The 26230-nt window shown below is 34.8% G+C and overlaps 1 protein-coding gene across 7 annotated transcripts in view; it reads left to right on the top strand.

Moving 5' to 3' along the window:
• The window catches only part of BEND5 (BEN domain containing 5), a 925317-nt gene that overhangs the window by 226796 nt on the left and 672291 nt on the right, over window positions 1–26230 (top strand). The window lies entirely within an intron of this gene.

Here is a 26230-nt window from a genome sequence, read left to right on the forward strand (position 1 = left end):
TAGCTTCCAAAGCTCTATCCTCCTGGCAGTCAAGTACTAGAGATGGGAGAAGGATCTATGCAATCCACACTCAGATTGCCTGTTTCATACCTGAGAGAGTAGTGGTTAATGTGCTACCACATATGTGAAAGACAAATATAGTGCCCTTAGAAGCTTGGGGCCAACTGCTTAGATATCAGAAATGAAAACATTGTGGCATATAGATGTGGCATGGGGTTACATTTTGGGACAGGCAATATTCGTATGAAACTTACTACAAAGATATTTCAGTGCTAGAGAGCCGGTTAGTAGCCTGGGAATTATTGAATTATTTAAAATTAAATTATTAGCAATATGTCCAGGTAACATTGTAATTACTGAAGGGTTGGCTTAATGCTATAACTCTGATACAGAAAATACTTATTCAAGTAATTTTAAGAGAAAAAAAAATCAGTTGATTTGGGAGAATGGAACTAATATTTGAAGAGTGCCTATTATTTACCAGGCACTTGACTAGGTGATTTATATTCCTTACTTTGCTGAATGCTTGCAATGTATGGTAGATCATTCTAATTTTCCCCATATGTAAGTGTGGACATGGAACCTGAGAGAACTTGTATTTTCTCCAAAGGCACTTTGTAACAGAATTTGAACCTAGGTTTGTCAAACTCTACTGCCTATAATGTGAACTTTTGACATTTCTCTTACTTTCTTATTTTCCATTAATTTTTCCATTATCTTTGTCGCTAAATTGTAAAGTGATTGAAGGCACAGACTAAATCTCATTAATTTATCAAATATGTACTGAATATTTACCATATTGATAGTTGGGCAGATGGTAGATTAAGGGCACCACTTGCCTGGGCCTTGAGGTAATTCATACATGTAGATATGGAAGTATGATGGCAGCACATTTTAGGCAATGTGGGTTATTAAAAGAACATAAACTTTAGAGTCAGACAAGCCTGAATTTTGCCTCATGAAGTTTGCTTTCTACTGAGGAGAAAAGACAGTGTATAAGTAAATAAGTAAAACATGTCAAATGCATTATGGAGAAAAAAATCAGGGATGGGGATTAGGGAACACAGTGATGGAGGATTACACTTTTTAAGTAGAATATTCACAGAATCTGACAATCACTGAGAAGGTAGAATTTGAACCAAAATCTGAAGGGGATGAACCAGTCACACGGATATCTAGAGGAAGAACATATGAATCAGAAGGCACAGGTGCAAAAACCTTGAGTGAGAGCATGCCTGACATATTTTGGGAAAGCAAGGAGGTCATTATGACTGAAACCATGAATGAAGGGAAGATTACTGGGAAATGAGGTCACAGAGGTAATGGGGTCAAGAACATGTTGGCTCTTATGGGTCAGTATAAGGACTGTAATGAGTGGGATGGTATAATATATTGAAGAGTCATGAACACAGGAGCAGTGCAATCTGACTTGCATGAGTTGGTCTCTAAGTAAAGAATGAACTTTAGGGGAGGAAATGCAGAAGCAGAGAAACCAGCTAGGAGGCAATTGAAATAATCTTGATAAGAGAGTTTATGGTGGTTTGGACTAGGATATTAGCAGTAAAGGTGATGAGCACAATCAGATTCTGGGAATGTTTGGAACTATGACCAATAGGCTTGCTGATAGATTGGATTTGGGATATGAGAGAATGAGGAGTTGAGAATGACTTCAAATATTCTGATCTGAACACTTGGTAGAATGAAATTGCTATTATTAAGAAGCAAAAGACTCTAGAAAGAACATATTGGAGAGGAAAGATCAGGAGACTGGTTTTGAACATGTCTCAGATTGATGTCTGAGATATTATTGGACATCCAAGAAGAGATGTTGTATACGCATTTGGATAAATGAGTCTGGAGTTCAAGGAAAGGTCTGAGCTCTGTTATGAATTTGAAGGCCATCAGTGTACACAGATGGTATTTAAAGCCATGTGACTGAGGAGATTACCATGGGAATGAGCATAGTTTTAGAAGGGAGACGGTTTAAGGTCTGAATCCTGGAAAGAAGATATTTAGATGCTAAGGAGATGACAAAAGATTCTTGAGAAGGAGCAGTCAGAGAAAGACCAAAACAGCATGGTATGGTTAAACCAAGGGAATAAAATGTTTTAAGGAGGACAGAGTGATCTACTGTGCCAAATGCTACTATTAAGTCAAGCAATTTGAGGAATGAGAATTGATTATAGCATTTAGCAATGTAGAAGTTACAAAGAGATCTTGACAAAAGCAGTTTCAGTGGAGGAGTGGGTCAAACCCTAACCTGATTAAGTTAAAGAGAACTGATATGAGGATTAAATAAAATGAAGTATATGCTTGGCACATGGTATCAGTATCTTTCTTTCTTTCTTTCTTTCTTTCTTTCTTTCTTTCTTTCTTTCTATCTATCTATCTATCTATCTATCTATCTACCTGAAACAGAATCAAAGACAGTGAAATAGGGTATCAAGGGTTATATAAAGAACTATTAAGTGTTTAATTTTGGAGAGATAATAAGCTATTTAAGTGATGGGGAGTAGGTTGAAGCCAATTCATTGAGTGTCTAACTAAATAGTAAGGACTTTTCTAGCTAAGGAAGATCCACTGAAGATTTTTGAGACCAGGAAAATGTCATGACAAAATTTGCTGTATTTTCTTGTATCCTCCCTAGTGCTTTGCACATAGGCAGTACTAAAAAGGATTTATTGATTAAAATTATTTTTGTCTAAATAATTTAAATAATTTATGAAAGGATACTAGATTATCCCAGAGAGAAACCAAATGTCCTAAACACTTTCCTTTCACATTGTGCTGATACTCTGTGTTCATTCTGTTATGCCTGACTCTGTTTTATCCATTTCTTTCTCAGTGTATTTTCTTTGGTGCTTTATAAAATTCAACATAAATCTCTGTACTAGAATATTATTTGGCAGATTTCTCTAACATCAGGCCATAACTACAAACTGTCAGGGCATATCTGATGGCTGTTTCATCTCTTCATGTCTCTATATAATCCTTTAAAATCAGATACTGTACCATCCAATAATTCAGAGCATTTTATGGGGTTTATAAATTGAGACCATCTCTAACCTTTTGGAATATTTGGATCTGTGGACTTGAGATATTTTCCCCAGAGCTCTTTTATGCCTATTTTGTCCCTTGTGTATTTGTTTCTCTAGTTTTACTTTTAGCTGGGTTTTCTGTCCCAGCATATAGACAAGTTTCATAACCTTATCATCAGCTGTCAGGAGACTTATGCTACCTCCTTTGCCTTCTCCTTTAAAGAGAGAAATGCAGTCAAACTTCTTTGTCGGTTTATTGTGAGAGTAAGATTTTTTAAGGGGAGCAGAATTATGTAGTGAAAAGAGCAATGGATTAGGAGATATGAGGACTGGATTCTAACCCCAGCTGTACCACTGTACTACTGGTGTGTTGGGTGCCTTTACCCAAGGCACTTAACTCTTCTAGGTCTCAAATTTCTTGTATAAAAAACAAGGAAGTAAGATCAAAGAATGTAACTCATTCATTTATTCAACAACAAGTATTCTCTGAGCGCTCTTTCTATACCAGGAATGCTGATATAAATAAGATGTACTTTCTGCCCTTTAAGGACTTGTATAATAGAGGTGATGACAAAGGAAAAACCCACAAATCAGTTATAAAAGAGAAATGCAAAAATGGGATTATAGTGTAGTAACACAGATGAAGGGCAACTAACAGACTAGGGTGATCAGGAAATACTTCCAAAAGGAAATAACTAAACTTAGACTGAATCTTTAAAAATGATTTAGACTGAAACTCTTGCATACTATTGGTGGGAATGTAAGTCAGTACACAGACTTGTGGAAGATATTATAAAAGTACTAGGAAAGCTTGTCTGTCTGTCTGTCTGTCTATCTACCTAACTATCTATCTAGATATATAGATATTTTTGCTCTAGTGATAATGCCAGTTCTTCAGTCCCAGAAATGTACAAATATTTCCCCAAAATAAATACAAAAATGTTCCTAGTGACACTATTTAGAATAATCAAACTCAGGAATTATTCAAATAGCTATAAATAGTAGAATTGATAAATTTATTTATATTCATACCTATATCTTGGAATACCATATATTGTGAGAATGAGTGAACTATAGCTACATGCAACAACATGGAAGAATCTCACAAAGATAATACTGTGAGAAAGGAACCAGACACAAAAGAGTATACACCATATGATTCCATTCATAAAAAGTTAAATATGGACAAAATAGCCTATATTTAAAGTCAGAGTGGTGGTTACCCTTGGTGAGTGGGTAGTGCCTGGAAATGTTCTTCTGGACTTCTAGAGTGTTGGTTTTATTCTTTTTCTTGATCTGAGGGCTATATGTATGGCTGTGCTGATTTCTAAGAAAAAATTATCAAGATATGCATTTGTAATTTGTACACTTCCTTGTATGTATGATATACTTTAAAGCTTATTTACCAAATGACTGGTAGTAAGTCAAAATCATAGCAAAGAAGTTGTTCTAAGTAGAAAAAAGAGCATGCACAAAGGGAACAAGCCTTCAAGAACAGAGTAATGTTTTCCATTTCTCACACGCTGTGATTCTAACATTAATTTTTCACTCATTCAGTAAAGACTGTTGATGCCTACACTGTGATATGATTTTCTTAAACTAGTAAACATTGCTAAAATGATAATAGAAATAAACTTCAGTTCTTTTCCTATACAATTGAATATTTAATTATGGGAACAAGAGAAAACAACAATAACAGCAGGAGTAGCAACAACAACAGCAACTTTTGCTTTACTGTGAGCTTCCTACAGGGGCTAGATTTTTCATATCTTTACCCTACTGTTACCCAGCACAGAGCCTTTCAAACAGGCATACACTAAATGTTGAATGAATGAATTAGATCATGGTCTGCAACACACACACATACACAAACACACACACACACACACACACACACACACACACACACACATACACAGAATACAAACAAACTTAGAGATTTGCATGATTTTGAGAGGGGTTCAGAAGATTGAAATAAGTTTGCCAAACCATAAAATCTTATTTTGCACAGCATTTTAACTTTACAAGGTCTTTCAGAAAGTTCTCAGAAACTTCACGATTTTTCTGACATCTTTCTCCATGCAGTAGTAGTGAAAAAAATTACTTACATAATTTTGGAAAGTAATTGGTGAGAGGATCATTACATTCAAAAATTTGAGATGGTCTAATATATTGTATTTTTTAAAATATTTTCAGGGAAATTCGGACATAAGCAAAGTCAAGTCTAGACCTTGGAGGTAAACCATACTTTCTCTTCCTACTTGAAGTCCTACATCTACTCCTTATCCAGATTCATTGACCTCTTTATAAAGTATTTTATTTTATAGTCATAGTTTTGGTAATAGCAAGAGTCCACTTCTAACAGTATGGTTGATACCTAAAAATCCACTGGGCCATTTCACTAGTGTTCTGGATATTTTCCATTCTCCCCACTAGATCCACTCTCCACTTTTCACCCTGCTTAGAGTCCCAAGAGGTTGACCTTTATGAACTGACTCACCAGGCTTCCATGTACTCTGACTGGCAATGAGTGCCACTGAGAGACACTGGCAGATAATCACAATGTGGGAAGAGAGTGAGTTTAAAACATTTATTCCCCTTCTCTTAAAGGCCATCTTTACATTTTCCTGGTTTTGGTAACTACTCTCTCCCTATAATTTATTATACGTAGATGGCCTTAGGTAAGACTTAACTTTCATAGGAGAAAGGTAACAGCTTTTTGCTCTTGCTAGAACTGGGTTACTTCATTATTTCTGGTTGGTTTTCCATCCTCTGTTCACACCCTTGTAAATTTTTCCTTTATTACACTCTCATTGTTTATCTTGTTTTAGTTTACCATCTGTTTCCATCCCGTCCTTGAATGATGCGCCAGACTGGATTTTGGTATGGTTTTGGTTTGTTTTTCATACAGTGGCAGCATTTATTCCTCCTTTGGTCCTGGGCATGTCTGTTTTCCTTGAAGGTGTAGCCCTGTGTTTACATATGGACCTTTCCCAATATTTGGCAATACAGGAACCCTTCATAAGAGGCAAGCAGTATAGTAGAAATGACAGCAGCATCAGTGCTAGCCAGGCCTGCATTCAATCCTGGATCTGCCATTTACTAGCTGTGTGACCTTGGGAAGTTACTGTTAAACTTGCCTTTTAAATTCAGATTCTTAATTTGTAAAATGGTGAGTATGGTGGAGATGAGTGTTTGTGGTAAGAATTACCTACCTTGAAAAGTTCTTGTGATAATTATATATATATAGTACCTATCACATTGTAGATTTTCAATAAATAGTAGTTTTTATTATCATTATCGTTAATATTATTATTAGGAGACACACAAAAGAATCCTATTTTTTGAGTTCGTGTTCAGGACACTAGATACATTTAGTGATGAATAGGGTAATCACCACATTTGGAGTTTGGCTAAGCCATTTCCAAACAGATGTCAAAAGGCACAGCATCTTAGAGGTGCCCAGTGTGAAAAATCTCCTTTGTTCTTTCTGCTTGGTTCCTTTTATGATCCGTAATGCCTTCTGCTTTGGTGGTGCCATTGACTGGGTATTTTAAGGCAATTTGTAGGATTAAGGTTCTCAGTGTACCACAGCAGGTGGGGGCCTGAATGAATCTGATAACAATGCAACCTTTCTCCGAAGGAGATTGAGACTTACCTAACAACTTTTCTAGGCTCTCTGTGCCTCATTTTTCCCCTATTACAAAAAGCGCTAAGTGTTTATAAAAAGGCTTGTGGTGGATGACAAATTTCTGGTGCTAGTGACTTTACTAATTCATTTCTTTCATGAAAGTAAAACAAACAAACAAAAAATCCAGAATAGGATGGGAAAATGTATAGTGAGAGAATTATTTTTTTAAAATTTCTGTATATAAGGAACATGGGCAGTGCATTAGAATGGATAAATGCCCTCCCAAACTTCAGATCTTTACTCATGTTGATCTCTCCCCTTGTCTTTTACTAACTAGTGAACTCTTTAGTACTCTTTTAAGAAGCAGTTCCAATATTTCTTTTGAAGCTTTCTCATTAAACTCTGAGCCCCTGGAGAGGCAGGATATTTTTCTCATCTTTGTATTTGCTTCACTGCCTTACACTGAGCCTGCCATATGAAATACATTTGACAATGAATAAATGTAACCCAGATATTTTCAAAATATTTGAGGGTAGGTAGTCTCACTTCTCCCATATAATTCAACCACAGTGACTACTGGTTTCCTTAAAGACTGTTCTGGAGATTGCTGATTAAATTTGTCTTTTCAAATACTAGTAGATACTAGCAGAGAGCAATAAAACATCATGCTAAAGTCCCAGAATGCCAAGGAAGTTTAGAAAAGGATAATATCAGCTGGGCTGGAGAAGTCAAGCTAAATGATACCTGAATATAAACAGACCTTATGCAATGCCTGACACTGCGATAATCTGATAGATGAGTAAGACCCAGCTGATCTGGACTTTAAGGAGGTCATAGCCTTGCTGTAGACTAAAGACACTCTGAAAAGTAGAGTTTATTTAAGTCAGAGTGTAACTAAGAGCTGAAAAAGATATTGTAGGCTTACAGGATAGGAAGTGATTACCATAGCCAGAAAGGCCAGAAAATGCCTTCTAGAAGGGGTAAGGCTCCAATAAATCTTTAAAGGATACTAAAGAGACTGAAGGCAGAAAAACCTTGATAAAGAGGATAGCTCATGCAAAGGAGTGTTGATGAATGCATAGGGCTCAATTTGGGTACCATGTAGTGACCTAAGTAGCTGGAAAACACTTTTTTGTAAAGGAGTTTTTACTGTTTTCAGAACATGTTAGAAAATAGGAAATAAAAATGCAAAGAAATACCAGCAATGAAGAAGTGGAATTTGAAATTAAAAACACAATGCTATTTTATTAGCACTCTAAAAATGAAATATGTAGGTGTAAATCTAATAAAATATGTTCAAGATATATATGAAGAATACTACAAAACTTTGATGAAAGAAATCAAAGAAGAATTAGACAAATGGAGAGATATTCCAGATTCGTGAATAATAAGACCCAATATTGTCAGGATGTCAGTTTTTCCCAACTTGGTCTATAGATTCCATACAAGCACAATCAAAATCCTAGCAGATTATTTTCTGGGTATGAACAAACTTCCAAAATGTATGTGGAGAGGCAAAAGACACAGAATAGCCAACACAGTATTAAAGGAGAAAAACAAAGTTGGAGAACTGATACTACCCACCTTCAAGACCTAGTATAAAGTTACAGTAGTTTAAGACGGTGTGGTATTGGCAAAAGAATAAACAGCTAGATCAATGGAACAGAATCGAGAGCCCAGAAATAGACCCACTTAAATATGATAAACTGAGCTTTGATAAAGGAGCAAAGTCAAAAAATTGAGAAAAGATAGTTTCTTCCACAAATGATGCTGGAACAACTGGACATCCACATACCAAAAATGAATCTAGACACAGAAGTTACACCTTTCTCAAAAAATTAACTCAAAATGGATTAGAGACCTAAAATATACAGTGCAAAAACTATAATACTTCGAGAAGATAACATCAGAGAAAATCTAGATGACCTTGAGTTTAGTGATGACTTTTTAGATACAACACAAGGACACAATTCATGAAAGAAAGAATTGATAAGCTGGATGGACTTCATTAAAATGAAATATTTCTGCTTTGTGAAAGACACTCTCAAAAGAATGAAAAGACAAGCCACAGATTGGGAGGAAATATTTGCAAAAGGCATATCTGATAGGGCCTATTATTCAAAATATACGAAGACCTCTTAAAACTAAACAATAAGAAACTGACTCAATTTAAAAATGAGCAAAGGATCTGAAAAGACACATCACCAAGGAATATATACATATGGCAAGTAAGCGTATGAAAAGATGCTCCACATCATATGTCATCAGGGAAATATAAATTAAAACAACAATGAAATACCACTATACACCTATTAAAGTGGCCAAAATTGAGAGCACTGACACCAAATTCGGGTGAGAATCTGTAGCAACACGAACTTTTATTCATTGGTTGTGGTGGGAAAGCAAAGTGGGACAGGCACTTTGGAAGACAGTTTGGTGATTTCCTACAAAACTAAACATACTTTTAACATAGAATGCAGAAGTCACATTTCCTGATATTTACCCAAATGAGATGAAAACTTATGTCCAAATAAAAACCTGTGCACAGATATTTATAGCAGCTTTATTTATCATTACCAAAACTTGTAGGCAGCTAAGATGTCCTTCAGTAGGTGAATGAGTAAATAAAGTGTGGTACATCTAGGCAATGGAATATGATTCAAGGCTAAAAAGAAATGAGCTATCAATCCATGAAAAGACATGGAAGAACCTGAAATGCATATTACTAAGTGAGAGAAGCCAATGTGAAAAGGCTACATATTGTATGATTCCAACTATATTACATTCTATAAAAGATAAAATTATGGAGACAGTAAAAATTCAGTGGTTGTCAGATGTTGGGTAAAGTGGGGAGAGGATTAGTAGGCAGAGCATAGAGGATTTTTAGGGCAGTGAAAATACTCTCATAATCAATTCCGGATATATGCATTATACATTTGTCCAAACCCATGGAATGTAGAACACCAAGAGTCAACCCTAATGTAAACTATATACTCTGAGTGATAATGATGCATCAATGTAAGTTCATGAGTTGTTACAAATATACTGCTCTGGTGAGAGATGTTAATAATACAGGAAGTTATATATTTGTAGGGGCAGGGTTCATGTGGAAAATCTCTGTACCTTCCTTTCGGTTTTGCTGTGGATCTAAAACTGCTTTTAACAATGCCTTAGCAATAATAAAATGGTTTGAAGTTAAAACGCGTAAAGGAAAATTGAGGCCTGAATTCTGTCTGAGGACTTTTGTCTTTATCCTAAATAGTCATTGAGAGATAACTCAGTAATTTAGCAAAATAAAACTGGTTTCTGTGTTTCAGATTGGGAGAAGGTGGGGCAGCCAGACTACAAGAACACTGATTCTACAGCTTCTCTTAGAGGCGTGATGGCTGTCAAGGACATGGGAGCATTGGCATAGGGGATGTTCATAATGACTTTAATGGCCTTCTATTTGTATGAATATCATAGAATACAATTTTAACTCCATTTTGAAGTATGGGTAGAATGTCAGGTGGAGAAATTTTGTATTTAACACACAGATAGTTGGTGGAAAACAGATGAAAGTAACAGAGTGTAAAGTGGATTATAAAGAATAATATCCCCAGCCTGGGCCTACACAGAGCCTTGCCTACTGTGATGCTCTGAATGTAGTGAATTTATTGGAGTGTAAAAAGGATTTTAAGGCCCTTTGAAACAAATGTGTTTTGTGAGTTCTTGGGGACCTTTGGGTTGAGAAATATTTGGGCTAGAATCCTGATTCATGTTATTATTTTCAGTGTGTTCTTGAATCTCACTTAACCTCTCTGAATTTCATTTCCTGATGTAAAAAATGGAAATAACAGCAACAATGATAATACTTAATTTGCAGGGCTGTTATGTGAATTAAATATGTTTGTAAAGAATCTAACACTCAAAAGTTTGTTCCCTTGAGAAGTGTGGGGAGCAAAGACTGAATCAGGAACAGGTCTAGTCAAGGGGAATCTTTAAGACCGAGACAGCTTCAGGCCATATTCTTGTGACTACTGCCATCCTAGCAATGTAAAGAGGCTAAGAGCTGTCGTAAATAGGACCCTGTAAATATAGCTCAAAACAGCCTCATTGACTGTCAAAAAGAAGATCGCAGCAGCATTAAGGCACCCAGATGAAACACACCAGCACTTATCCACAGAGAAATCTATAAAGTGCTTTAAATTGCTCAGGGAATCTTTGGATATAGCATCATTTTCTCTATCTTATGGATGACTTGGCCACCTCCACTATGAATTTTTCATGATTCACCTGACCCAGCAGCTCTTGCCTGTGGAGAGAGTAATACAGTATTGATTTCAGAGTTAGGTTTCTACCTTTTTCGCCACAACAGGATTTCTGTAGCCTAGAAACCTCAATCTCCTATTACTCATTAGAGACTAGGGCAACTTTTCTTAGATATGGAATTCAGAAGGTGAATGATTTAGCTGCTAGTGTCAAAGATAGCCTTTATAGTGGAATTTTAACTGATCTCTGTAATGAGAGTAGCTGTTATTAAAAACTTCCTAATGAACCAGCAGAAGTAGATTATAGAGAATGCCAAGACGACAGTAGTCTTCGTTGTCTCTCTCACAATTAGAATATTTTCCTAGGCAAGGCTTTCTGAATGAACCTATTAAAAATATACCAGAGGCTAAAAAAGAACAAAAAGTAAGAGAAGCATAACAAGGAAATCCAGTTCACGTTTTAATATTTTTTCTTCTGTGTAATTTTTGGAATAGATGTCTAGGTAGTTCTTATTTTCAGTGGCCCTTGGTCACATAAGAGAAGAGAAAAGAAAAGAGGCCATGCTGTTGGTAGTTTTTATTTAAACTGCTTTTAAATAATCAAAAAATCCATATCTTACATCCTGTGAAAATTCATTCTTGGCATTGCCATGGTAACAAGACTTTTAAAAGGGAGTTAACTGAAATTTAGCTGCATATATTACTTCTTTGTGAGTCATACTTCATAAAAATGCAAATGTCACACTAATACGTGTTTTACCTTAATGTTTTATATCACCATTTAGTCTTAATTGATCTAATGTTTTCCTTAATTAAATTTTGTGCTTCTTTGAATGATTTTTCTGCTCCCCTCCCCCACAACCTTCTCTTCTGTGGACCCATCAAACTATACATTTTCGACTGGGTAACATGCAATTTAGGAAACTGTCACACAGGAGATCAATCATCACAACCTAAGAACTCAACAAAAGATTTTTGGAAAACTGCTTGTCCTGCCTAGAAATTCAGCTTACTTCCTACTTAGAATTTTAGCATATCCTTTTCTGCCCTTGTCTATCCTCTCAGCGTCTGAAACTGAGGAGCAGTATATGTTGATGGAGAAAATACCTCCAGTACTTCCTGGGCAGAAGTGCAGGCTTTGCTACTCCCTAGCTTTGTGATCTTGGGCAAGTCATTCAACTAACTAACCTTTTTGACCTACAATGTTCTAATAGGTAAGATAGAGATAAAATGATATTTTTGTCTCAGAACTTATGTGAGGATTAGATGCAATATACTTTTAAAGTACTTGATACAGTGCTTGGCACAAAATCTGTGCTCAGTAATAATAGAGATCATTTTTATTGTAATAATAGTAATTTTGAGGACGTAGAGAAAAATCTTACTTACCTGAATTACTTTTATTGAGAGCATCTATGTATTTATTTAGAAAACATTATGTAGTAAAAACTTCTTGGGATGAACAGTGAAACTCTAAGGGTAATATATTATGCCTGAGCAGATGACAAAGTTGCCTTATTGTTTCATAGGGTAAAAGGGAATAAAAATAAACAGAGTAGAATGGAGGGGAGAGAGCAGGTTGAGCTAGTGAGGTGAGGAAGGTTGTGTACCACCTGTCATGACCCATTCCAGGAACTGACAGATATTTTGTGTTGTTGGACAAATCCATGAAATGGTTTATGGAAGTGAGGTGTGTGTTTGTGCGTAAGAGAGAAAAATGGTAAGGGGGATGAATTTCACACTCTGATTGACATGGACTGGATAGAGGCAGCAAATGCTGATATCACCCTTGAAAGGAGAGGGCACTTTGAAGTACGAAGCCTCTGAGAATTCAGAGGAGAGGCATATGGGCTGACGTAGTCTGAAACTGGGGGCATTTTATCCATTTTACCAAGATATCTAAGAGATAGGAATGCTTCAGCTAGCTTCTGGGTTACATAAGGGTGATGTCAGCCAATTCAGAGACTCTGCACTTCCTACAGATGGATCCTCAGTGTACAGGCCATTCCCCAATGTCTCTTTCTCTTGGCACTCCTCTCGTTTCCCACTGCTTCCTACGCAGATCCTCATTCTGTTTACCTTTAGCTCAAAAGTAGCTGCTATGAACAGATTTGGAAGTCAAATACTGGGTCTGCCACTGACTATCTAGATAATCCTGGGAAAGTCTTTTTCCCTTTCTGATATAATATTTCCTCATTAATAAAATAGGCAATGATTCCACCCTTAAATGGTCATCGCAAGAATTTAACGAGTTAAGGCATTTGAAGCACATGGCACAAGACCTTACTCTTGTTACGCAGTCAGAAAAAGTTAGTTTCTTCCTTTCTCCTTCCTCTTGACTTTTACAGTTGCCTCCAAGCTTCTTAAAGACAGATAATGACACCTTCTCGTCTTTACCTTCTTTGTAGCCCTGGCACCATGCCTATCCCACAGAGAGGGAGCTGGACATTCACAGCATGTGACATCATTTTGTCTTTCCTTCTATGTTCTCCAGCCATATTGGACTTATTCCAACTTGTTGAATGTGCCATGTTCTCTCCTTTCACTGGGTCGTCCCCAAAGTAATTTCTTCTGCTGAGGATGTTTTTCTCTTCTTTTCCTGGCAAATTGCAACTAATTTTTCAAGTGTCAGCTTGAGATGACTGTTCTTCAGAGAAGAATTCCTTGATCCTCCAAACTAAGTAAGGATTTTACTTTATATTTTCATTGCATTTGTACTTTTGCTGCATTGCTCACCCTTGTAATCATTTCATACTTTAAATTATTAATTGAATATCTGTATATTTCAAGGCTATAAAGTATTTGAGGCTGAGTTAATGTCAAATTTTCTGAGTGTATCTTTAATGCCTAGCATAATGCCTGGAATAAAGAGTTCTATAAGTGATTCTTAGTTGATTGACTCTTAACATTATTCAGGCTAATGGTACAGCCCGAATAGGGTGATATACACCTATGCTCCAGGGGCGTTAGGTGTCTAGAATAGTAATTTGTACCTAATTAGGACTTGATAAATAACGTCTCAAATCTATGTTACTAAGAAAAGCAGGAGTGCATGCATTTTAATACACAAAACAAGTGTTTTTCATTTTTAAAAGCTGTCCTGGTTTTGTTAGGGAATTATTTCCCAAATTGCTTGCCATAGAACTCTAGTCTGAGAGCTATTAATGGTTATGAGAATCACTTTAAACTCTGTCTCCCTCTGGGAGTGTCACAGTGAATATGAGCATTTTTAAGGTTTTGAGAAATCTGATAGTAGTGAAAATGGGCCAATGTTGTTTAATCCAGTATTTCTAAAATGTATTTGATCACTGTCACCCTTGTTGCCTGAACACTTGTTAACATTTGGTATAATATAAACCATGTAGGAAGCACTGATTTAAGGACTAGCCCATTTTTTTCCACTTTCATTATAAATGATGAAATATCTAGCAAGATTAGTTAAGAGTTTAAAACCGTAGACTAAATAGAAAATAGATATCTTCTCACCAACATACTCTATAGTCTAGGATGATTAATATTTTCATCTTGGAAGATCCTTGAGGGTCATAAAACTGATTATGATATTGCATATGAAGAAGGACATGTTTCTCGCAGGTGTACTGTAGTGGGTTAGATCACAGCTCCTCAAAGCAGACTGTGGGGACAATCCTGACTCTACAAGTTACTACCTGCAGAATTTTGGCCAAAATTCCCATCCTTTCTGTGCTTGGCAGCTGCCTGGCTGGTGTAACTAGGATATAAACTAGAATGGCAGTCTAGGTGGAGAGGAAGGACAGAGATGAGAGATCCTTGGAGGGCTGTTTGGGAAGTGAGAATCTTCAGTTTTATGTCCCCTGTCTGAGCTGCTCTGGGAAAAAGAGAGATATCCCCTGCTTTTTGAAAGTTCATGTTATTCTACTTCACTTTTATGAAAGATCTACGTTAGTACCGGCTTTCTGTAACTGAAAGAAATTCAAACAGGATTTTCGCTTTTTACAAAAAATAGGCATAAAGCAAAAATAGCATTCACCCAGCATTTGTTTTGCAGCAAGCCATTATAGACGCAGCACACACCCCGAGGAGTGAGTGTCACCACCAGGCTTCTTCCCCAGAAACTACACTCAGCATCTCAGCATCAAGCCACTATTGCTTTGAACTGTGTCTGTGAGCATCCATTCTTGATCTTGATTTATTTTGTACATATGTTAGCAAGATGTGTCCTAAGTAATTGCTTCTTAACTTTACGTCATGTCGTCTTACAAAAGTTTTCATTAGGAATGCTCTACTTTCAGGTGGTGTGGGAAACCTAGTTGGATCTGGAGAAGGCAAACAACACTATGTCATCCTGCTAGAACTGTGACATATTTACAGAGATAGTGAAATCATGAATATTTTGTTGCTGACGAAAGCTTTATTTGTATCTTTTGGTTTTATTCTCAAAGCATGCATTCTAAAACTTGTTTTCTCTTGCTCATGCATGCTATGAACTAATTGCATTTTAAACTTGGATATTCAATAAAAGAAGTCACCTATCATATTCAAAAGAGAACAGTATTTTAAAAAAGAAAAATGTGCAAATCTCTGCTCTGAATATGTCATTCTCTCCTTCTGCAAATTTCAGTGATTCTCTACACAGCCTGCAGCAATATTTCCAAAATAGTGTTCTTTGGAACACTAAATGATTTTTAGATGTTCCTTGAAAAAAGTGTTTTGTAGAAAAATAGGTTGAGAAAATGCAGCTTTGAACTTTGTTCAACTCTACTTTGCTACTCTACTATAGACATCGTAAAAAAAAAGTGTGTTATTTAATTTTTTTAATGCACATTGAAAAAAATTCAGAAGGTATGAAGTAGTAGATGAAGAGAAATATTTACTCTCTCTCCTGTTGTCTGGCTATCTGGTTCCTCTCCCTGGAGGCAACCAGTGGTATTAGTTTCTTATATATCCTTTCAGACATATTATATTAATATGTAAATATACATATTTATATAATCCTGTTTTGAAGCATTAATCTTTAATATAATATTATGCATTTTATATTATACCCTTGATCTTTTTTTTTTCACCTAACAAGTCATTTTATAGAGGATAATAGCTAACATTTATAGAGCACTTACTATGTGCCAGGTACTCTTTGAAGGATTTTAAATGTAAAAAAATCCATCTAATTGCCAGAGCTATATGTAAGATATATATTAATTTATCCCCATTTTACAGATGAGGAAACATAGGAACAGAAAAGTTATTTAATTCTTACAAGTAATGGTTAAAGCTGGGTTCAGATAGTGACTGTTTTCTAGAGTGTTTGTTTTCAGCCATTGTACCTCTCAATTACAATATGTAATAAATTAGTACTGCTTTATTTTTTATAATATTTGCATAGTAGTTATAGGAATGTATTATAATTTGTTTAACCAGTTCTTTATGTATGGACATTTGGTTGTTTTCAGTTTTTCCCATTATAAAGAATGCTACAATGAATATTCTTGTACAAAAGTGATTTTACACATAAGCAAGTATATCTGTAGGATAAATTCTTAGAAATTGAATTACTGAACTAAAGGATAGGTGGATTTTTAATTATGGTAAGCATTGTCATATTGTTCTCCATAGGATTATATTAGGTCAAACCAGATGTAATTGCTGTTTTTGTATGTCAAAAATGATAGAATATTAGCAGTTTCTCATATGTACTTATTTATGCTTCTAGCAAATGTCATATCAAGAAGGAGGCTATAGGAGCAGTCTGCCTTGGTTCAGGCAATAAGGGGGTGCATCTTCCAAAGGGAATTCTAAAACGATAATAAAATGAACTAAAAGTCAGTCAGCTTCTTATTGTTACAGTAAACTGACAATTCTAAACAAAGTTAGTGTCAAAATATTCCTTCCTGCCAGAGCGGACTGCTCCTATCACACTCCCTCACTTGGCACAAACATTGCTCCCACCTACTATCTATGGGTGTGAATTTATGCCATAAGCATCTTTGCTGTAGACAGCTTTGCCACAAACATTTTGCCACAAAACTAATTAGCCATAAGGTAATTTTGCTGTAAGAGATAAAATAATGAAAAATAAAAGAGGGACCGTAAAAAGGACATAGTGAAACACAAGAAATGAATAAGAAAATTAAAAAGATGTTTTTGTGAAATACAAAATATTTGAATATATTTAAAATGTGTGTAGATACGTGACAATACTGTGTAAATAACTGATTTTACTTTGTGGCTTGTACTTAAGCATTTGTCTTCCAAGTCTTTTGTTCATAGTATTTTATACTTCTTTCTCTTTATCTTTCTCTTTTCCTTTTTCCTCTTCTCTTCTTCTCTTCTCTTTTCTCTACTCTTCTCTTTCCTTCTCTTTTCTTTTCTCTCGTTTGTTGATTCATCTCCTCATTCTGCATCACACTTTTTTTTTCTCTAAACTTTTTTTCTTCATTAAGAAAGCTGTCAGTTTCCAAGTATTAGGATGTGTATTTGTAGCTGAGCTTTGTATTGCATTGTGAAAGCTTTCTACACTGTTGTTTGTTCTTGGCATAATTGCTGCATGTCCTTCGACAGACATTCCAAAGTTCTATGGGAAATGTGGGTTCAATGCTGCACCTTTGAGGCCTTGACCTCTCCTCTGATGTAGTGTGTTTCAAAATAAGAGATCAATTTTGGGGCAAATTATTATCATCTGTCATGATTTTTGTGTTGTGTGTGTCAAATCAAACTGCAACCAGTTATTTTATATTCTGCGGCAAAATTGCCTTATGGCCAATTAGTTATGCTACAAAAATGCTTGTGGCAAAGATTTTTACAGAAAAGATGCTCACAGCAGACGTACCTAGAAATGGATTTTAGGCCCAAATTTCCATAGATTATCTTTTTCTTTTAAGGTTTTAAAAGTTTTATTGGGTCCACATTTTATATGCCACAAAATTCACCTATTTAAAATGTACAGTTCAATGATTCTTAAAAAAACACATCAACAGTTAGTCAGCCATCACCAGAAATCAGGTTTAGAACATTTCTACCACTCCCCAGAATTTTCCTTGTACCATTTTGAATGGTTAATGACCACTCCCATGCCAATTTCTAGAGAACTGCAGATTTGCTTTGTGTCTCTAAAATTTCCTTTTTCTGGATATTTCATGTAAAAGAAATTATAAAATACACATCTTTTGCATCTGGCTTCTTTCAATTAGCATAATGTTTTCAAGGTTCACCCATGTTATATCATGTATAAATAGTAAATTTCATTTTGTTTCTATTTGTATTGCATTGTATGGACATACTACATTTTTGTTTATTCATTCACCAGTTGGGGGACATTTGGATTGTTTTTTGTTTTGGGCTACCATGAGTAATGCCTGAGTCATGCCTGAGTCTCATGGTAAACTTACATTTTACTTTTTAAAAAGCTTTCTCATCAGTCAGATGATTTCTCATTGTGAGTTGAATTTCTTTTATTTATTAATGATGCTGAGCAATTTTTCATCTGCTTGTCAGCCATTTATATATCTTTGGTAAAATATTTATTAAAATCTTTTGCCCATTTTTTATTACATTTGAGTTCTTATTGAGTTAAACAATTTTTTTATAGTCTAGATACAAGTCCATTATCATATATATGATTTGCAATTATTTTCTCCAAATAATTTGGTTTATAGTTTCATTTTTGTTGTGTTATCTTTTGAAGTGCAAAAATTTTGACTTTTGGTAAAGTACAATTTAGTTTTTTTCTTTTGTGGGTAATGCTTTGGTGTCATATCTTAGAATTCTTTGCTAACCAAAGGTTATGAAGGATGTCTCTTATGTTTTCTTCTGAGAGTTTTACAGTTTTAGCTCTTATCTATAGGTCATTGATCCAATTTGAGTTAAGTTTTATGTGTGATATTAGATAAAGATCTAAGTTTACTTTCTTTTACATTCAAGTATATATTTGTTTCAGCACATTTTGTCTAAAAATACCATATTTTTCCCCACTCAGTTTTCTTGGCAGTTTTGCTAAAAATCAACTTGCTTTACATATATGGTTTTATTTGTCAACTCTCAGTTCTGTTTCATTGATCTATATTCCAATGCTAGTCTAATACCCTGCAGTCCTGATCACTGTATCTTTGAAGTTTTGAAATCAAGTAGTATCAATTCTGAAAATGTATTCTTTTTGAAAATTCTGTTGGCTATTCTAGGTTCTCTGCATTTTCATATAAATTTTATAATCATCTTGTCATTTTCTACAAAAAACTTGCTAGGTTTTTTATTTTGATGGGGATTGTGTTGAATCTATAGATCATTTGGGGAAAACTGCCGTCTTAATAATTTTGAGACTTCCAGTTTACAGACATGGTATATCTCTCCATTTATTTAGATTGTATTTAATTTCTCTCAGCATTGTTTGTAAATTTCAGTATATATCTTGCATTACTTTTGATATATTTATTTTTATTGTCTTATTATTATTGAATAATATATATGATATATAATAATGCACAAAAGTAACCAATGTATTTATTTTACTTCATTTCACTGGCTAGAACAAAATAGAAGTGGCAAAAGCATATAGACTTTCCTTGATCCTGACCTTAGAAGGAAAGCTTTTACTTTTTCATCATCAAATGTGATGGGAGCTGGGAAATTTTTAGATGCCCTTTATGAGGTTGAGAAAATTTCCTTCTATTTCTGATTTTTTAGAGTTTTTATAATTAATGGGTGTTGGATTTTGTCAAATGCTTTTTTGGGGGTATCTGAATAATCATGCAATTTCTGGGTTTTATTCTATTTATATAGTGTATTATTTTATTTCATTTTCAATTATTAAATCTACCTTGAATTCTTGGGATAAATCCCACTTGATCACAGTGTATAATTATTTTTATAGGCTGCTGGATCTGCCTAATATTTTGCCTTATATTTACTAATATTTTGCCTTATATTTCTTCCTATTTTCAATATTGGTCCATAGTTTTATTTTCTTTTGATGTCTGTCCAGCTTTTGTATCAGGGTAATACTGGTCTCATAGAATGAGTTGAAAGTGTTCCCTCCCCTCTGACTAATGAAAAATTTTATGAAAGATTGGTATTATTTTATTTTTATAGTTTTGGTAAAAAGTTATCTGGGCCTGGGATTTTCTTTTTGGGAAGATTTCCAATTACAAATTCAGTTGTTCACTTGATATAGGTCTGTTCCGATTTTCTATTTCTTCTTGACTTACTGTATTTTTCAAAGAACTTGTCAATTTCATTTAACTTGTCTAAGTTATGGAAGAGGTATTTTTTCATAATATCACCTGTAATTCTTTTAATTTCTGTGTGATTGATACTGATGTCCCTTCTTTTATTCCTGATTTTAATAATTTGTGTTCTTTTTTCCCCCCTTGGTCAGTCTCACTAAAGGTTTGTCATTTTTGTTGATTTTTTTTTCAAAGAGTCACATTTTGATATCATTGATTTTCTATATTGTTTGTTTTGTTTTCTGTTTATTTGACCCCACCCCCGATCTCTATTATTTCCCTTCTTACTTGAATTTAGTTTGCTCTTTTGTGAGTTTTTAACACAGAATCTCAGGTTATTGATTTGAGACCATTATTATTTTCTGATACAGTCATTTAAAGCTCTGAATTTCCCTCTAGGCAGTGTTAAAGTTGTATATCATATATTTTGTTTTGTTTTGTTTTTATTTTTGTTCAGTTAAAATATTTTCCTAATATCTCTTTTGATTTATTGTTTGACCACAGATTATTTAGAAGCATATTGCTTTACTTTCTGGGGATTTCCAGAGTTCTTTCTATTGTTCATTTCTAACTTAGTTCTCAGTTGATGATCTTTTATCCATGAATATCCTTTATTCTAAGAGTTAAATTTTATGCATTAATTATTTAACATGTATTTATCCCTTTAATGGAAACACTATCTCATAGAGAGATAATAATTGTGGGAAGATACTGAAATGGACTGAGGTTTCTTTTTTTATTGAAGTATAGTTGATTTGCAATGCTGTATTAATTTCTCGTGTACAGCATAGTGATTTATTTATATATACATATATATATTCCTTTTCATGTTCTTTTTCATTATAGGCTACTACAAGGTATTGAATGTAATTCCCTGTGCTATACAGTAGGGCCTTATTGTTTATCTATTTTATGTATAGTAGTTAGTATCTGGAAATCTTAAACTACCAATTTATACCTCCCGACCCCCTTCCCTTCCTAGTAACCTTAAGTTTGTTTTCTGTCTGTGAGTCTGTCTCTGATTTGTAAGATAAGTCCATTTGTGTCCTTTCTGAAAGATTTTACATATAAGTGATACATTGTGTTTTTCTTTCTTTTTCTGGGTTACTTCATGAACTAAGTTTTCTTGAGAATATTTGACTGATGATTTTTTTTTGTTACTCTGATATTTTCTTTTACATTAATTTTTCTATTTACTGATGCTGGTTATATTTTCTTATGTAAAATATTTGAATTATAGAAAAATAGAAAAAGAAAACAACCACCCTTAACTTCTCCACCAAGAGACACAACTCCTGTGGACTTCCTAGTGTCTTTCTTTTCCTTCTATCCCTTCCTTTCTATTCAATGAGCAACTGACTGAACAAGTAGCTCTCTTGTCCTTAGGACTGGGCTCATTTTCTTTCTCCTTTCTGTGCATATCTTTTTATATTGGTGTGTTGCATTCTGCATATAAATATGTGTTCTGCATTTTTAATTAAGTATCAAATGCTGAATTTTTTCCTTTGCTGTTAAATATCCTTTGTGACCATTATTTTAATAATTATATTCCATTTATAAAAGTAATATTATTTATTTATTCCTTTTTATTTCTTTTTTTAATCCTATATTATTTTTTTATTCCATAGCTGGTTTCCAATGTTTTGCTACTATAGATACTATTGTAGTGAACATCTTGATGAGAAGCTTGTCCTCAATTTGTGTTATCTCCTTAATGATAGCTTCTCAGAATTGGAACTATGGGCTGAAGGGTATATAGCTCTTAATCTGTTTCTATACCTATTTAAAAACAATTAATTTCTTTAATTTGGGTATATGTGGCTTTCATATGGACTGTTTTGGAATATTGTAATGGGTATGCTTTTGTATCTCAAACAGGGTCATGCAGATACACAAAAGAACACCCCATCAACCCTTTAATACATGAGTAAGTCTGCCAAATGGGTCAGAACAGGCATCTCATGGGATTCAGTTGTGACAAGATAAAAGAAGTAAGGACGTAAACATGACTGTTCAGTGCCTCACAGGGCTCTTTTCAGTTTGTTAACAAGTTTCAGTTAATCTTAAATGGGGATTAGAATATCACGCTTGTTTGAGACTGATGCTACACATTTCCTTGTCTCAGTAGGAAGCTAGCATTGTCTCCAGCATTTAAATAGTGTAGGCATAGCTATATTTTCCAATTTCATGCAATTATAAACTTGATTACATGAAATATTGTACAATTGCTATTTTAATTGATGTTTTATTCTTCCAATTGATATACACTTAGGTGATTTGCATATGACTTCTGTGTTTTCCCCTCAAATGTCAATTTGAAGTCCTAAGATACTATTGAAATGAGTACTCTTCTATTTGATTCTCTATGGATTTGTGGTTTATCAGTTATGCAATTTTTACCAAAAGTAATTCCATTGGGGCAGTTATGGTATTGTGAGAATGGGAATTAACATTTATTGAACAACATAATGGTCTGAATGCAAGCTTCATTTTGGGTTCAGGGTACACTGATGCTTCCCTGATTATAGTATGAGTTTTCCTTTACTCATATAGTTAAGATTGGAAATTCATATCTAGATGTTTAGGAGTTAAGAACAGTGGAATGAGTAGGATTCACATCATGCTTTGATTTGAAGCTATTCATGTTAAACAAGATTAGAAAAAAAGAGTGCTCCCTTTAGTTGAATCTAGCTGACTAGACTTCTCTACTTTGGGGTTGAGTACCTAAGCCACAACTAGTATCAAATATTCTCCCTTCTTTTGCTGGTAATTGTCTTTTGTATGCATACATCTTTTTCAAGGATCTCTTGGAAAGGAGTGATTTATTGAGGGCAAAACTAGCATGGACTTTGCACCTCTGGACAATTATCATCTTAAAGACATCCTGATTTTGCCCCTACTTCTAACGTAAGTGAACCATATATTTTCTCTGTCAGAATCTGGCCTCACAAACTTATGTGGTCTTGATTGAATTGATAAATTCCCATGTATCTCAGTGTCTTGGGATTATAATATCAGTTGTTTCAGTGATGATTTAATGATATCATCCATCTAGGAACACCTTGAGGAGACAAATTATATTTTCTTCATTGCTAAATCCCCAGTACTTAGCATAATGTGTGACCTATTTAGGTGATCAATGCATGCTTGTTGAATTTTGAACTGAAGAAAGATAGAGGCACATGTAAGGGAATTATCCAAAATGTCTGTATTCGGGTTATAAGTGAGCAGGTGTTGATCAAGAATTGGACCTCATATTAAAATGCTTTGTTGAGGCGGCAACCTTGTAGTAGTACTGCCTCTGCAGTGTGGATTATGGTAGATTATATTCTGACTGGGTCTCAGGCAGAAAAGCCTTCTAGATCTTGAACAATATCTTCATAGTCACTGATCTGTTGATTAACTGATTCACATTCTCAGAATATCTGCTCTGGGGTAGAATCTGTATTGGGTACTGAGAATACAACAGTGAATGAGATGGACCCAATCTCTGCCCTTGAGAAGCTCGGTGTAGAGACTGCATCGTCTACAAATAGATGTTCTGCATTATCACAGAGACTATTAAAGAGGTATAACGGAGAGGCACAAAGGTAGAAATGATGTATTATACCTCAGAGGGGCATTGCTTTGAGAAAGGAAGATTTTGTCAGGCTTAGATTTGGAGTTCAAGGGCATTTTATGCTGAAAACTGTTTATAAGGAAAGACATGGTGGTCTGAAACAGCTTAGTTTGCTTGGGAAACAAATATTAGTTCAGCTTGACTAGAATATGTGATATAAAAGAGGGGGTGGAGCCTGGTTAGAAAAGAGACAGGATATATAGAATGAGGTCAAGTATTTATCCTTTGTTGTGGGTACTTTTAAAAGATTTTAAAAAGGGAAACAATATGGCCAGATTTAAGATATAGCAATATCCTTCCTATTCTATTTTTGTCATAAGAAATTTTAGAGCTTCAGAATTTGACTCTTATATTTGATTATTAAAAAATCACTGCCTTGCTAGATCATGAGGCTGGGATCCAGAAGTAGAAGGAAATTCTGACAGAGCTGAGGTTTGCAAACAACAAGTTCCTGTTGTAGGTACTAATATTTTAAAATCTGGTGTTTGTGCTAATTTTCTTATTATATATACCTGTTGGGTTGTCAAGGAGCTGTTTAGCAACATGGTGCCTGACTTTCAATTCAGATATTTGCCCTTCACTCCCCTTGTAATTAGTGTCAAAGAACAGAGCCTTTCATATATAGAGTTCTAGTCAGCAGATATTTAGTTTAGTTCAAGCAAACATTTATGGATGGACAGATAGATGCATACATGCTATGTAAAGACATTGTGTTAGGCATAAGTGACACAGGGCTAAATAAACATGAATCTTGCCCTGAAAGAGCTAGTGGTCTTGAGTGGGATTTAGGCAAATAAGTGGGCATTTGCCATATGGTGAGATGAGAGCAATAATGGAGATTTGCAGCAGGGGCTGTGGGAGAAGAAAAGGGGCCCCTGACACAGACTAGCGAGACTAGGGAGGTACTCAGAGCAGGTAGTCTCTTCGCTAAGGCTTTAAAGATGAATAGGAATGGAATGAGCCAATAAAAAGGGGAAGAGAAGTGGAAAGGTGAAGAATGAATGAGAGTTTTTAGACTGAAAGAACTGGATGAGTAAAGACAGAGATGAAGGAGCCTGCTGTATGAATAGATGAACATGTAATTTGATGTAACTTCATTGTTTTCCTTTTGATTTATAGAACTCTTATTTTTACCATACTGGATACTAGGGGACCAGGTACTAAGGATGAAATTCCAATTTGTTTCAAGGAGGTACTGCTATAATGGAAATAGCACTGTCCTTGGAATGAGACACTTATTCATTCATTCATTCATTCATTCATTTATTTTCTAAACAATTATTGATGACTGTTGCATGCTAGAAACTGTGTTTATGCTGAGGAGGATATCCTCTTTTACCTAATTGTATGAAATTGGACAAATCTTCTAATTTTTCTGAGCCTGGCTTCCATATCTAGAAAATGGGCATTAATATCAGGTTCACAGGATTGTTTTCAAGATTGAAATATATTATATGTGAATATTTTCATAGATTCTAAAGTACTATGCTAACATTTTTCGTGTTAATAATGTTACATGTAAGAAGGTTATCTTGATGGACTGATATAAAATCTGTTATTGAGAGAAGAAACTCACGGAAGTCAAAGAGGAATAATAGAGTGAATATTCTCTAAGTATACTATAATGCTTTGAATCTAACAAATTAAAACAAAAGTAATTCCCAAGAGGTATCTTTGGTTCTTTAACAACCCTATTTTTTGGAACTTGATTTTTTTTCACCTCCTGTTAAATGAAGATAAGAATACCTGTCTCACAGAGCTTATTTGAATATTAAATGAGATAATATATATGAAAGAAATAATTTATCTCAGTGTTTGGTGCTCAGTATGATTTCAGTAAATATTTGTATCTTCTGAGTCTGAGCAAAAATGAGATTTGCTTTAGAGTTGTGAATAAGCAAAAGTATCATCTTAGAGTTTGTGATTACTAGGTCAGTGAAGGTAGAGAGAATTGTCATATATAGTACCAAGACTTTAAATATAGACAGACAGAATGTTGAGGGAAAGGAAAAAAGATGGGGATCTTTTTTTTATTTAATTTTTATTGAGAGAATTATTTCTGTAGTATTTGATTCTGAAAGGTAAGATTTAGGCTTCTCCATCATGATAGTCAAATTTCTCCCATCCTTGACCCACTTTCTTTTTTTCCAAAGCCACTCCCACATGTTTGGGTATTTGTTACAGCAGCACCCCACTATCATTACCAAAATCTGTATTAGTTATCTGTTGGTGTGTAAAAATTACCATAAATTAGTGGCTCAAAAACCACATATTTGTTACCTTGCAGTTTCTGTGAGTCAGGAGTGTTCTGCTTAGGATCTCAAAAGGCTGTTGGCTAGACTACGCTATTATCTGGAAGCTTGACTGGGGAAGAATCCTCTTCTAAGCTCGTTCAGATTGTTGGCAGAATTCAACAATCTATTGTAGGACTTAGGAGCCTGGCTTCTTTTTGGCTGTTGACTGGAGGCTGCCCTAGGCTCTTGAAGGCTGCCTGCAGT

The sequence above is a fragment of the Vicugna pacos genome, chromosome 13 (genome assembly GCF_048564905.1).
Source record: "Vicugna pacos chromosome 13, VicPac4, whole genome shotgun sequence".
In the NCBI taxonomy this organism is placed as follows: Eukaryota; Metazoa; Chordata; class Mammalia; order Artiodactyla; family Camelidae; genus Vicugna; species Vicugna pacos.